Source organism: Arachis ipaensis, chromosome B1 (assembly GCF_059453495.1).
Source record: "Arachis ipaensis isolate K30076 ecotype BB chromosome B1, ASM5945349v1, whole genome shotgun sequence".
NCBI classification, from domain to species: domain Eukaryota; kingdom Viridiplantae; phylum Streptophyta; class Magnoliopsida; order Fabales; family Fabaceae; genus Arachis; species Arachis ipaensis.
In genome coordinates, this window is record NC_142436.1 from 37,500,089 (window position 1) to 37,513,969 (window position 13,881).

General features: G+C 39.0%; 1 non-coding gene across 1 annotated transcript; it reads left to right on the plus strand.

The window, feature by feature from the left end:
• The first annotated feature begins 4,496 nt into the window (after positions 1 to 4,496).
• On the plus strand, positions 4,497 to 4,604 carry LOC148576240 (small nucleolar RNA R71). The gene has a single exon (XR_015904151.1). It is a non-coding gene; the product is annotated as a small nucleolar RNA R71 (small nucleolar RNA).
• Positions 4,605 to 13,881: the final 9,277 nt, after the last annotated feature.

Here is a 13,881-nt window from a genome sequence, read left to right on the forward strand (position 1 = left end):
AATCTATGGAGTGTAGAAACTCTACCGTATGAAAATACATAAGTGAAGGTCCAGGCATGGCCGAGATGGCCAGCCCCCTAAACGAGATCAATAGTCTCCTAAGATGAACAATGGAATAAAACTGAGACCAAAGATGCCTAATACAATAGTAAAAGGTCCTATTTATAATAAACTAGTCACTAGGGTTTACATGAGTAAGTAATTGATGCATAAATCCACTTCCGGGGCCCACTTGGTGTGTGTTTGGGCTGAGCCTGAGTGTTCCACATGCAGAGGCCATTTGTGGAGTTGAACGCCAGTTTCTGTGCCAGTTTGGCCGTTCAACTCTGGTTTTGGATCCTTTTCTAGCGCTGGTCGCCAGATTTGGGCAGAAGGCTGGCGTTGAACGCCAGTTTACGTCATTTATTCTTGGCCAAAGTATGGACTATTATATATTGCTGGAAAGCGCTGGATGTCTACTTTCCAACTCAATTGGAAGCGCGCCATTTCGAGTTCTGTAGCTCCAGAAAATCCACTTTGAGTGCAGGGAGGTCAGAATCCAACAGCATCAGCAGTCCTTTTTCAACCTCTGAATCTGATTTCTGCTCAAGTCCCTCAATTTCAGCCAGAAAATACCTGAAATCATAGAAAAACACACAAACTCATAGTAAAGTCCAGAAATGTGAATTTAACATAAAAACTAATGAAAACATCCCTAAAAGTGACTAGATCCTACTAAAAACATACTAAAACCAATGCAAAAAAGCGTATAAATTATCCGCTCATCACAACACCAAACTTAAATTGTTGCTTGTCCTCAAGCAACTGAAAATCAAATGGGATAAAAAGAAGAGAATATACTATAAATTCCAAACTATCAATGAAACATAATTTCAATCATATGAGCGGGACTTATAGCTTTTTGCCTCTTGAATAGTTTTGGCATCTCACTTTATCCATTGAGGTTCAGAATGATTGGCATCTATAGGAACTCAGAGTTTAGATAGTGTTATTGATTCTCCTAGTTCAGTATGATGATTCTTGAACACAGCTATTTTATGAGTCTTGGCCGTGGCCCTAAGCACTTTGTTTTCCAGTATTACCACCGGATACATAAATGCCACAGACACATAATTGGGTGAACCTTTTCAGATTGTGACTCAGCTTTGCTAAAGTCCCCAATTAGAGGTGTCCAGGGTTCTTAAGCACACTCTTCTTTTGCTTTGGACCTTGACTTTAACCGCTCAGTCTCAAGTTTTCACTTGACACCTACACGCCACAAGCACATGGTTAGGGACAGCTTTGTTTAGCCGCTTAGACCAGGATTTTATTCCTTTAGGCCCTCCTATCCACTGATGCTCAAAGCCTTGGGATCCTTTTTATTTGCCCTTGCCTTTTGGTTTTAAGGGTTATTGGCTTTTTCTGCTTGCTTTTTCTTTTTCTTTCTATTTTTTTTTCTATTTTTTTTTTCGCCCTTTTTTTTTTCTGCAAGCTTTGTTCTTTGCTGCTTTTTCTTGCTTCAAGAATCATTTTTATGATTTTTCAGATTATCAAATAACATGTCTCCTAGTCATCATTCTTTCAAGAGCCAACATATTTAACATTCTTAAACAACAACTTCAAAAGACATATGCACTGTTCAAGCATACATTCAGAAAACAAGAAGCATTGTCACCACATCAATATAATTAAACTAAGTTCAAGGATAAATTCGAAACTCATGTACTTCTTGTTCTTTTGAATTAAAACATTTTTCTTTTAAGAGAGGTGATGGATTCATAGGACATTCATATCTTTAAGACAAAGTTACTAACTACTAATGATCATGTAATGAAGACACAAACATGGATAAGCACATAACATATAAAACGAAAAAAACAGAGAAAGTAAGAGCAAGGAATGAGTCCACCTTAGTGATGTCCTTGAGCTCTTCTATGTCTCTTCCTTGTCTTTGCTGCTCCTCCTTCATTGCTTTTAGATCTTCTCTGATTTCATGAAGGATGATGGAGTGCTCTTGATGTTCCACCCTTAGTTGCTTCCAATAATTGTGTGGAAGAAAATGTATCCCCTGAGGTATCTCAGGGATCTCTTGATTTGCAGTCAAATGTTCTACCACTGAGCTATAGACCCTTGATGGAAGATTTTGTCTTCCCTTTCCTCTTTCTAGAGGTTTCTCTGGCCTTAGGTGCCATCAATGGTTATGGAAAAAACAAAAAAGCTATGCTTTTACCACACCAAACTTAGAATGTTGCTCGCCCTCGAGCAAAAGAAGAAAGAATAGAAGAATAAGAAGAAGATATGGAAATAAAAACTAGGATTATGAGGAGGTAAAGTAGGGATCCTGTGGGGTCCACAGATCCTGAGATGATCCTGTGGTGTCCACAGATCCTGAGGTGTCAAGGCATTTACATCCCTGCACCAATTTAGGCATGCAAAATGCCCTTGCACACAATTCTGGGCGTTCAGCGCCAGGTTGGTGCCCATTTTGGGCGTTCAACGCCCCTTTGCTGCCATTTCTGGCGTTGAACGCCAGAACCATGCTTGTTCTGGGCGTTCAGCGCCAGGATGCTCCCATTCTGGGCGTTCAGCGCCAGAACTATGCTCTGTTCTGGCGTTTGAACGCCAGACAGATGCTCCTCCAGGGTGTGATTTTTCTTCTGCTGTTTTTAATTCCGTTTTTGATTTTTTTTTATTTAATTTGTGACTCCACATGATCATGAACCTAAGAAAACATGGAAAACAATAAAAATAAGAATTAGATAAACATTGGGTTGCCTCCCAACAAGCGCTTCTTTAATGTCAATAGCTTGACAGTGGGCTCTCATGGAGCCTCACAGATGTGCAGAGCTTTGTTGAGACTCTCCAACACCAAACTTAGAGCTTGGATATGGGAGTTCAACACCAAACTTAGAGTTTGGTTGTGGCCTCCCAACACCAAACTTAGAGTTTGACTGTGGGGGCTCTGGTTGACTCTGCTTTGAGAGAAGCTTTTCAAGCTTCCTCGCCATGGTTGCAGAGGGAGATCCTTGAGTTTTGAATACAAGGGAGTTCTCATTCCATTGAAGGACTATTTCACCTCTGTCAACATCAATCACAGCTCTTGCTGTGGCCAGGAAAGGTCTTCCTAGGATGATGGATTCATCCTCTTCCTTTCCAGTATCCAGGACTATGAAATCAGTAGGTATGTAAAGGCCCTCAACCTTTATTAATACATCTTCTACTTGTCCATAAGCCTGTTTTCTTGAGCTGTCTGCCATCTCTAGTGAGATTTTAGCAGCTTGCACCCCATAGATTCCCAGTTTCTCTATTACAGAGAGGGGCATGAGGTTTATCCCTGAACCAAGGTCACACAGAGCCTTAAAGATCATGGTGCCTATGGTACAAGGGATTATGAACTTTCCAGGATCCTGTCTCTTCTGAGGCAATGTCAGTTGATCCAGATCACTTAGTTCATTGATGAACAAGGGAGGTTCAACTTCCCAAGCATCAATGCCAAATAATTTGGCATTCAGCTTCATGATTGCACCAAGAAACTTGGCAGTTTGCTCTTCAGTAACATCCTCATTCTATTCAGAAGAGGAATACTCATCAGAGCTCATGAAGGGCATAAGGAGGTTCAATGGAATCTCTATGGTCTCTAGATGAGCCTCAGAGTCCTTTGGTTCCCCAGAGGGAAGCTCCTTATTGATCACTGGACGTCCCAGGAGGTCTTCCTCCTTGGGATTCACGTCCTCTCCTCTCCTCACAGGTTCGGCCATGGCGCTTATGTCAATGGCCTTGCACTCTCCTTTTGGGTTCTCTTCTGTATTGCTTGGGAGAGTACTAGGAGGGATTTCAGTGATCCTTTTACTCAGCTGGCCCACTTGTGCTTCCAGATTTCTAATGGAAGACCTTGTTTCATTCATGAAACTTACAGTGGCCTTAGATAGATCAGAGACTAGATTTGCTAAATTAGAAGCGTTTTGTTCAGAGTTCTCTGTCTGTTGCTGAGTTGATGATGGAAAAGGTTTGCTATTGCCAAACCTGTTTCTTCCACCATTGTTAAAGCCTTGTTGAGGCTTTTGATCCTTCCATGAGAAATTTGGATGATTTCTCCATGTTGAGTTATAGGTGTTTCCATAAGGTTCACCTAAGTAATTTACCTCTGCTATTGCAGGGTTCTCAGGATCATAGGCTTCTTCTTCAGAAGATGCCTCTTGAGTACTGTTGGATGCAGCTTGCATTCCATGCAGACTCTGAGAAATCATATTGACTTGCTGAGTCAATATTTTGTTCTGAGCCAATATGGCATTCAGAGTATCAACTTCAAGAACTCCCTTCTTCATAGGCGTCCCATTACTCACAGGATTCCTTTCAGAAGTGTACATGAACTGGTTATTAGCAACCATGTCAATGAGTTCTTGAGCTTCTGCAGGCGTTTTCTTTAGGTGAATGGATCCACCTGCAGAAGTGTCCAATGATATCTTGGATAACTCAGACAGACCATCATAGAATATATCTAGGATGGTCCATTCTGAAAGCATGTCAGAAGGACACTTTTTGGTCAACTGTTTGTATCTTTCCCAAGCTTCATAGAGAGATTCACCTTCTTTCTGTCTGAAGGTTTGAACATCAGCTCTAAGCTTGCTCAGCTTTTGAGGAGGAAAGTACTTGGCTAAGAAAGCCGTGACCAGCTTATCCCAAGAGTTCAGGCTGTCTTTGGGTTGAGAATCCAACCATAATCTAGCTCTGTCTCTTACAGCAAAAGGGAAAAGCATGAGTCTGTAGACTTCAGGATCTACTCCATTAGTCTTAACAGTATCACATATCTGCAAGAATTCAGTTAAGAACTGAAAAGGATCTTCAGATGGAAGTCCATGAAACTTGCAGTTCTGCTGCATCAGAGAAACTAATTGAGGTTTCAGCTCAAAGTTGTTTGCTCCAATGGCAGGAATGGAGATGCTTCTTCCATGTAAATTGGAATTAGGTGCAGTGAAGTCACCAAGCATTCTCCTTTCATTATTATTATTTTCGCCTGCCATCTCCTCTGCCTGTTCGAAAATTTCTAAAAGGTTATCTCTGGATTGTTGTATTTTAGCTTCTCTTAATTTTCTCTTCAGAGTCCTTTCAGGTTCTGGATCTGCTTCCACAAGAATGTTCTTATCCTTGCTCCTGCTCATATGACAAGGAAGAATGGCCAGAAAAATGATAATAATAATAGAGATCCTTTATACCACAGTATAGGGATCCCTTTGTAAGTAGAAGAAGAGGGGGAGATAAAGGATGTGATGTAAAGGAAGAAACACAACTGTGAGGATTGGAATGTGAGATGAGATGTTAGGATATGAATGAATAAATAGAATGAGATGGGAGAGAAGGAGGGAATTTTCGAAATTTATTTTTGAAAAGGAGTTAGTGATTTTTGAAAATAGTTTTTGAAAAAGTTTAGTATTTTTTTCGAAATTTTTTTTTTAAATTTAAAAATAAAAATAATTAGTTAATAAAAAAGAAATTTTTGAAAAAGAGGGGAGATATTTTCGAAAATTAGAGAGAGAGAGTTAGTTAGGTAGTTTTGAAAAAGTTAAGAAACAAACAAAAAGTTAGTTAGTTAGTTGAAACAAAATTTGAAAAGATAAGAAGTTAGGAAGTTAGAAAAGATATTTTGAAAAGATATTTTTGAAAAAGATAAGATAAGAAGATATTTTTGAAAAGATATGATTTGAAATTAGTTTTGAAAAAGATTTGATTTTTTTTTAAAATCACAATTAATGACTTGATTCATAAGAAATCACAAGATATGATTCTAGAACTCAAAGTTTGAATCTTTCTCAACAAGCAAGTAACAAACTTCAAATTTTTGAACCAAAACATTAATTGTTTAAGTTATTTTCGAAAATTATGATTTAAAATGAGAAAAAGATTTTTGAAAATTATTTTTTTGAAATTTTTGAAAATAACTAATAATTTTGAAAAAGATTTTATTTTTGAAAAAGATTTTGAAAAAGATAAGATTTTCAAATTGAAAATTTGATTTGACTCATGAGAAACAATTTGATTTTAAAAATTTTTGAAAAAGTCAATCCAAATTTTCGAATTTGATGAGAGAGAAAAAGGGAAAGATTTTTTTTTTTGATTTTTTGAATTTTTATGATGCAAGAGAAAAACACTAAAAAGATGCAATGCATGAAATTTTTAGATCAAAACAATGAATGCATGCAAGAATGCTATGAATGTCAAGATGAACACTAAGAACACTTTGAATGTCATGATGAACATCAAGAACATATTTTTGAAAAATTTTTAATGCAAAGAAAACATGCAAGACACCAAACTTAGAATTCTTTAATGCTTAGACACTAAGAATTCAAGAATGCATATGAAAAACATGAAAAGACACAAAACAAAAAATCATCAAGATCAAACAAGAAGACTTACCAAGAACAACTTGAAGATCATGAAGAACACTATGAATGCATGATATTTTCGAAAAAAATGCAAGATGCATATGCAATTGACACCAAACTTATAACATGACTCAAGACTCAAACAAGAAACAGAAATTATTTTTTATTTTTATGATTTTCTAATTTTTTTGGATTTTTATTTTATATTTTTCGAAAATTATATGAAAAAGAAAGGATTCCAAAATTTTTAATATGAATTCCAGGAATCTTGCCATGTTAGTCTAAAGCTTCAGTCCAGGAATTAGACATGGCTCACTAGCCAGCCAAGCTTTCAATGAAAGCTCCAGTCCAAAACACTAGACATGGCCTATGGCCAGCCAAGCTTCAGCAGGTGATCGTGGATCAACAGCGGGTAGATCAGGAACAGTAGCAGGTGGATTAGCTCCAACTAGCTTGCTCTTTGATAACCAATTGCAAGCCTCAGTCCAAACGAATTTAGACATGGCTTTACAGCCAGCCAGGATACAACATATAATTACATGGGCTGGAGTGATTAGTTGAATACCAATCCCAAAGTAGTTTGGGTATGGCTTTACAGCCAGATATGATTCAACATATTTCATGAAACACTAGAATTCATTCTTAAAAATTTTGAAGCCATAGAATAATTTATTTTTGAAAATATTTTTATTTTTTTCGAAAACAGATGAGAAAATTTTAGAAATTTTTTTTTTGAAAAATTTTTGAAAATAAAATAAAAAGAAAATTACCTAATCTGAGCAACAAGATGAACCGTCAGTTGTCCAAACTCAAACAATCCCCGGCAACGGCGCCAAAAACTTGGTGCTGTTGCCGGATCAAAAGGGAATCTGGCACTGATGTTACCGGACCAAAAGCTTGCCGAGAACTCAAACAATCCCTGGCAACGGCGCCAAAAACTTGGTGCACGAAATTGTGATGTCCAGGCTCGAACAATCCCTGGTAATGGCTCCAAAGCTTGGTGCTTTGATCTTAATTCATAATTGTCACAACTTCGATACAACTAACCAGCAAGTGCACTGGGTCGTCCAAGTAATACCTTACGTGAGTAAGGGTCGAATCCCACGGAGATTGTTGGTATGAAGCAAGCTATGGTCATCTTGTAAATCTCAGTCAGGCGGATTTAAACATGATACTTTATTAGATTAAAATAAACAATAAAAGGGATAGAGATACTTATGTAGATTCATTAGCAGGAATTTCAGATAAGCGAATGGAGATGCTTTTCGTTCCTCTGAACCTCTGCTTTCCTGCTATCTTCATCCAATCAGTCTCATTCCTTTCCATGGCTGGCTTTATGTGATACATCACCACTGTCAATGGCTACTTTCGGTCATCTCACGGGAAAATGATCCAATGCCCTGTCACGGCACGGCTAATCGTCTGGAGGCATCACCCTTGTCAATGGCTTCATCTTATCCTCTCAGTGAATAATATGCTCACGCACCCTGTCACGGCACGGCTATTCATCTGTCAGTTCTCGATCATGCCGGAATAGGATTTACTATCCTTTTGCGTCTGTCACTAACGCCCTGCAATCGCGAGTTAGGAGCTCGTCACAGTCATTCAATCATTGAATCCTACTCGGAATACCACAGACAAGGTTTAGACTTTCCGGATTCTCTTGAATGCCGCCGTCATTCTAGCTTACGCCACGAAGATTCTGGTTAGGAGATCTAAGAGATACTCATTCTAGCTTAATTCATATAGAACAGAAGTGTTTGTCAGGCACGCGTTCATAAGGGAGAAGGATGATGAGCGTCACACATAATCATCACCTTCATCACGTTCTTGGGTGCGAATGGATATCTTAGAAGAGAAATAAGAAGAATTGAATAGAAAACAGGAGTACTTTGCATTAATCTTTGAGGAACAGCAGAGCTCCACACCTTAATCTATGGAGTGTAGAAACTCTACCGTATGAAAATACATAAGTGAAGGTCCAGGCATGGCCGAGATGGCCAGCCCCCTAAACGAGATCAATAGTCTCCTAAGATGAACAATGGAATAAAACTGAGACCAAAGATGCCTAATACAATAGTAAAAGGTCCTATTTATAATAAACTAGTCACTAGGGTTTACATGAGTAAGTAATTGATGCATAAATCCACTTCCGGGGCCCACTTGGTGTGTGTTTGGGCTGAGCCTGAGTGTTCCACGTGCAGAGGCCATTTGTGGAGTTGAACGCCAGTTTCTGTGCCAGTTTGGGCGTTCAACTCTGGTTTTGGATCCTTTTCTGGCGCTGGACGCCAGATTTGGGCAGAAGGCTGGCGTTGAATGCCAGTTTACGTCGTCTATTCTTGGCCAAAGTATGGACTATTATATATTGCTGGAAAGCCCTGGATGTCTACTTTCCAACTCAATTGGAAGCGCGCCATTTCGAGTTCTTTAGCTCCAGAAAATCCACTTTGAGTGCAGGGAGGTCAGAATCCAACAGCATCAGCAGTCCTTTTTCAACCTCTGAATCTGATTTCTGCTCAAGTCCCTCAATTTCAGCCAGAAAATACCTGAAATCATAAAAAACACACAAACTCATAGTAACGTCCAGAAATGTGAATTTAACATAAAAACTAATGAAAACATCCCTAAAAGTGACTAGATCCTACTAAAAACCTACTAAAAACAATGCCAAAAAGCGTATAAATTATCCGCTCATCAAATAGAAAACAGAAATACTTGCATTAATTCATCGAGACACAGCAGAGCTCCTCACCCCCAACAATGGAGTTTAGAGACTCATGCCGTCAAAGAGTACAAAGTTCAGATCTAAAATGTCATGAGATACAAAATAAGTCTCTAAAAGTTGTTTAAATACTAAACTAGTAGCCTAGGTTTACAAAAAATGAGTAAACTATGATGGATGATGCAGAGATCCACTTATGGGGCCCACTTGGTGTGTGCTGGGGCTGAGATTTAAGCAATTCACGTACAGAGGCCATTTGTGGAGTTGAACGCCAGTTTTTGTGCCAGTTTGGGCGTTCAACTCCAGCTTTTGATCCTTTTCTGGCGCTGGACGCCAGAATTGGGCAGAGAACTGGTGTTGAACACCAGTTTACGTCATCTATCCTTGTGTAAAGTATTGACTATTATATATTTCTGGAAAGCCCTGGATATCTACTTTCCAACGCAATTGGAAGCATGCCATTTCGAGTTCTGTAGCTCCAGAAAATCCACTTTGAGTGCAGGGAGGTCAGAATCCAACAGCATCAGCAGTCCTTTTTCAGCCTGAATCAGATTTTTGCTCAGCTCCTTCAAATTCAGCCAGAAAAATACCTGAAATTAAAGAAAAACATACAACTCATAGTAAAGTCCAGAAATATGAATTTTTCCTAAAAACTAATAAAAATAGACTAAAAACTAACTAGAACATACTCAAAACTATATGAAATTAACCCCAAAAAGCGTATAAAATATCCGCTCATCACAATACCAAACTTAAACTGTTGCTTGTCCTCAAGCAACTAGACAAATAAAATAGAAGACTAATAGGTTGAGAAGCAATAATATCTAGAGTTTTTGAGTGAAGCTCAGATTCTAATTAGATGAGCGGGACTAGTAGCTTTTTGCTTCTGAACAGTTTTGGCATCTCACTTTATCCATTGAAGCTCAGAGTGATTGGCATCTATAGGAACTTAGAATTCAGATAGTGTTATTGATTCTCCTATTTCAGTGTGATGATTCTTGAACACAGCTATTTTATGAGTCTTGGCCGTGGCCCTAAGCACTTTGTTTTCCAGTATTACCACCGGATACATAAATGCCACAGACACATAATTGGGTGAACCTTTTAGATTGTGACTCAGCTTTGCTAAAGTCCCCAATTAGAGGTGTCCAGATTTCTTAAGCACACTCTTCTTTTTGCCTTGGACCTTGACTTTAACCGCTCAGTCTCAAGTTTTCACTTGACACCTTCACGCCACAAGCACATGGTTAGGGACAGCTTGGTTTAGCCGCTTAGACCAGGATTTTATTCCTTTAGGCCCTCCTATCCACTGATGCTCAAAGCCTTGGGATCCTTTTTATTTGCCCTTGCCTTTTGGTTTTAAGGGTTATTGGCTTTTTGCTCTAGCCTCTTGGTTTTAAGAGCTTTTGGCTTTTTCTACTTGCTTTTTCTTTTTCTTTCTATTTTTTTTTTCTGCAAGCTTTGTTCTTTGCTGCTTTTTCTTGCTTCAAGAATCATTTTTATGATTTTTTAGATTATCAATAACATGTCTCATGTTCATCATTCTTTCAAGAGCCAACATATTTAACAGTCTTAAACAACAAATTCAAAAGACATATGTACTGTTCAAGCATTCATTCAGAAGACAGAAAGCATTGCCACCACATTTAACTAATTAGAATTTCTCTTATTAAAACTCGAAATTTTATTGCCTCTTATTCAAAAGATCTACTACTTTATTCATGTTTGCTGATGATGAGAAAAATAAACTATAGCTTAATTGGAGATAAAATCAAAATAGATACTAATTACTACTATATGACTCCTAAGGTAAACTTCTATAAGGACGCTGTCACAGAGTTAAGGCAGAAATTGGAAATTAACAACCTTTATTCTGGGGGAACGGGGGTTCCTCTGATCCTTGGGGTGCTTGGTCCTGCAAGAGAAGACTTTTGGCGCTTCAATTCCCTTAAGTCACGCCCTTGCTCCTCTTGTTCTTTAAACATATAGGTCAGCATTTGACTGTGTTCCTTCTGTTCTTTTATTATTTGCTCCATAGCTTCCCGTATCTTGGTAACAGACGTCTCAAGATACTCCCAGTATTCAGATTGAGGGATCTCTGGGAGGAATTCCTGTGCTCTCTTCTTGATGGGATCATCATGTGCTTGTTGTTTTTCCATTGATGCTTTGGTGATTGGCTTCTCAACTGAGATATACTCAGTTATTCCCATCTTTACTCCAGCGTCCTTGCAGAACAGAGAAATCACGCTTGGATAAGCCAACCTGGCATCTTTAGAATTTTTGTTAGCAATTTTGTAGAGTTCAGCTGAAATCAGCTGATGAACCTCCACTTCCTTTCCCATCATGATGCAATGGATCATCACTGCTCTTTTAACTGTGACTTCAGAACAGTTGCTAGTAGGCAACAGAGAATGCCCAATGAAGTCTAGCCATCCTCTGGCGACTGGTTCGAGATCCTCTCTCTTGAGTTGATTTGGGACACCCTTTGTGTTGGTGGTCCACCTGGCTCCAGGGATACATATGTCCTCTAGAATCTTATCCAGGCCCTTGTCTGCTCTCATCATCCTCCTGTTGAAGGAGTCTGGATCATCCTTCAGCTGAGGTAGCTTTAAGATCTCCCTGATCCTGTCAGGGTGGGTATGAATAATCTTTTCTCTGACCACAGTCCGATAGTCATAGAGAGCAGTCCCAGATAGTTTCTGCTTGTCAGTTTGCCACATATTAGCATAGAACTCCTGGACCATGTTCCTTCCCACTTTTGTTTCAGAATTAGCTAGGACTTTCCAGCTCCTGATTCGAATTTGCTCCTGGATCTCCGGGTATTCATCTTCTTTCAGATCAAATCTAACTTCCGGGATCACTGATCTCAGACCCATTATTTTGTTATAATGGTCCGAATGTTCTTTAGATAAGAACTTCCCTTGATTCCAAAGTGGTTTTGGAACGCTCTCTTTCTTGCCTCTTTGAGTGGGTTGTTTTCCTTTGGGGGCCATGATCTTAGTGATTGCGGATAAACACACCAAACTTAGAGGTTTGCTTGTCCTCAAGCAAAAGAAGAGAAAGGAGAGGGATAGAAGGAGAGCTAGGGGCAATTGTTGATGGGAGAGGAGGGAGGCCGAACTCAAATTTATAAGGGAGGGGAGGGTGGGTTTTCGAAAAAAGAGATAAAGATATGATAAAAAGATTTATTTGGAAAAGATAAGATAGAAGATATGATAAGAGAAGATATAGTTTAAAATTGAGAGGATATGAAAGATTTTTGAGAAAGATAGATTTAATTTTTGAAAAAGATAAAGTGGAGGTTTTGAAAAAGATATTGATGAGTTGAAAAAGATAGATTTGTAAAAAATTTTGAAAAGAGTTGGATTGAATTTGCAAAGATGCCTAGTGCTTATGGATTAAAATACATTTGATATTTTTAGTGGTAGGTTTTTAGAAATTATGGAATTTAGAAATCAGGGTTCTTGACATATTTATGTAAGAAATCATGAATTGAAGTATGAAAATCAAGATTTAGAATGAAAAATTTTGAACAAAAATGAGTTTTGTTTCCTCCCTGCCATCCTGGCGTTCGAACGCCCAAACACTGCCTGTTTTGGGCGTTCAGCACCCAATTGCTGCTCTCCTTGGCGTTCAACGCCCAGTGGGTGCCCATTTCTGGCGTTGAACGCCCAGATTGCTACCATTACTGGCGTTTTCTTGCCAGTGAGCTCTTTTTCTCTGTTTTGTGTGCCGAGGTCTTCTGTAAATGATTCTTCACCTTAGTGTCAGTGAACTTTATATAAACAAATAAAAATAAAAATAAAAATAAAAGTAGGGCAAAATGCTTAGAGGATTGTTGCCCCATGGCTGGGTTGCCTCCCAGCAAGCGCTTCTTTATTGTCTTTAGCTGGACCTTGCTGAGCTTTTAATCTAGCTTCAGCCTTGAGCATTCTTACTCAATGTTGCCTTCAAGATAATGCTTGATTCTCTGTCCATTGACAATGAACTTCTTATCAGAATCAATATCTTGAAGCTCCACATAACCATATGGTGATACACTTGTAATCACGTATGGTCCCCTCCACCGGGATTTCAGTTTCCCGGGGAATAGCCTGAGTCTAGAGTTAAACAACAGAACCTTCTGTCCTGGTTCAAAGATTCTAGATGATATCTTTCTGTCATGCTACTTTTTTTATTTTTCTTTATAAAGCTTGGCATTTTCGAAAGCTGTGAATCTGAATTCCTCTAGCTCATTTAGCTGGAGCAATCGTTTTTCTCCTGCTAGTTTGGCGTCAAAGTTTAGGAATCTGGTTGCCCAGTAGGCCTTATGTTCCAGTTCCACGGGCAGGTGACATGCCTTACCATACACGAGTTGGTATGGAGAGGTCCCTATAGGGGTCTTGAATGCTGTCCTGTAAGCCCACAGAGCATTATCCAAGCTCTGTGCCCAATCCTTTCTACAGGTATTTACTGTCCGTTCCAGGATTCTCTTTAATTCTCTATTAGAGACTTCAGCTTGCCCATTGGTTTGTGGATGATATGGAGTGGCCACCTTGTGGCCAATTCCATACCAAACCATGGCAGAGTAAAGCTGTTTATTGCAGAAGTGAGTGCCCCCATCACTGATTAGTACTCTAGGGACACCAAACCTGCTAAAGATATGTTTCTGGAGGAACTTCAGCACTGTTTTAGTATCATTGGTGGGTGTGGCAATAGCCTCAACCCATTTTGATACATAGTCAACTGCAACCAGAATATAAGTGTTTGAGTATGATGGTAGGAAAGGTCCCATGAAGTCAATTTCCCATACGTCAA